The sequence below is a fragment of the Colobus angolensis genome, unplaced genomic scaffold, assembly GCF_000951035.1.
Source record: "Colobus angolensis palliatus isolate OR3802 unplaced genomic scaffold, Cang.pa_1.0 Scaffold279, whole genome shotgun sequence".
Taxonomy (NCBI): domain Eukaryota; kingdom Metazoa; phylum Chordata; class Mammalia; order Primates; family Cercopithecidae; genus Colobus; species Colobus angolensis.
Genome location: NW_012116032.1, coordinates 1282548 through 1283082, shown reverse-complemented (window position 1 = coordinate 1283082; position 535 = coordinate 1282548).

The window sequence follows — 535 nt, the reverse complement described above, 5'->3', positions numbered from 1 at the left end:
ATGAAGCCCTTACCAGTTAACTAACTCATTGGAAAGGTCATAATTCAGTCTTTACAAACATGTGTGGCAGGACAGTGGAACAAGTTAAACAACACAAGAAAGCAATGAGACATATCCAGAATGTGAAACTTGACATAGGACAATTAATCCAGTTTCTTTAATCAACTAATGATGAGGCCCGGGGATTAGAGGGGGGCAGGATTGAGGTGGGGAAGCAGGGTGGGAAGTTGTTCTTGCCACAAGGCATATACAGTGGTCCACCATCAGACTTTAAACCCTGGCAAAATAAATATTAGCTACTTCTAAGATGATATGCCTTTAAGTCTTCATCTGGGATCTTCCCAACTGGTGGACTATTAGGATATAAGAGTTTGAGGTAAAAAAGTAAAAAATTGGCCGGGCGCAGTGGCTCAAACCTGTAATCCCAGCACTTTGGGAGGCCAAGACAGGCGGATCACGAGGTCAGGAGATCGAGACCATCCTGGCTAACACGGTGAAACCCCGTCTCTACTAAAAAATACAAAAAACTAGCCGG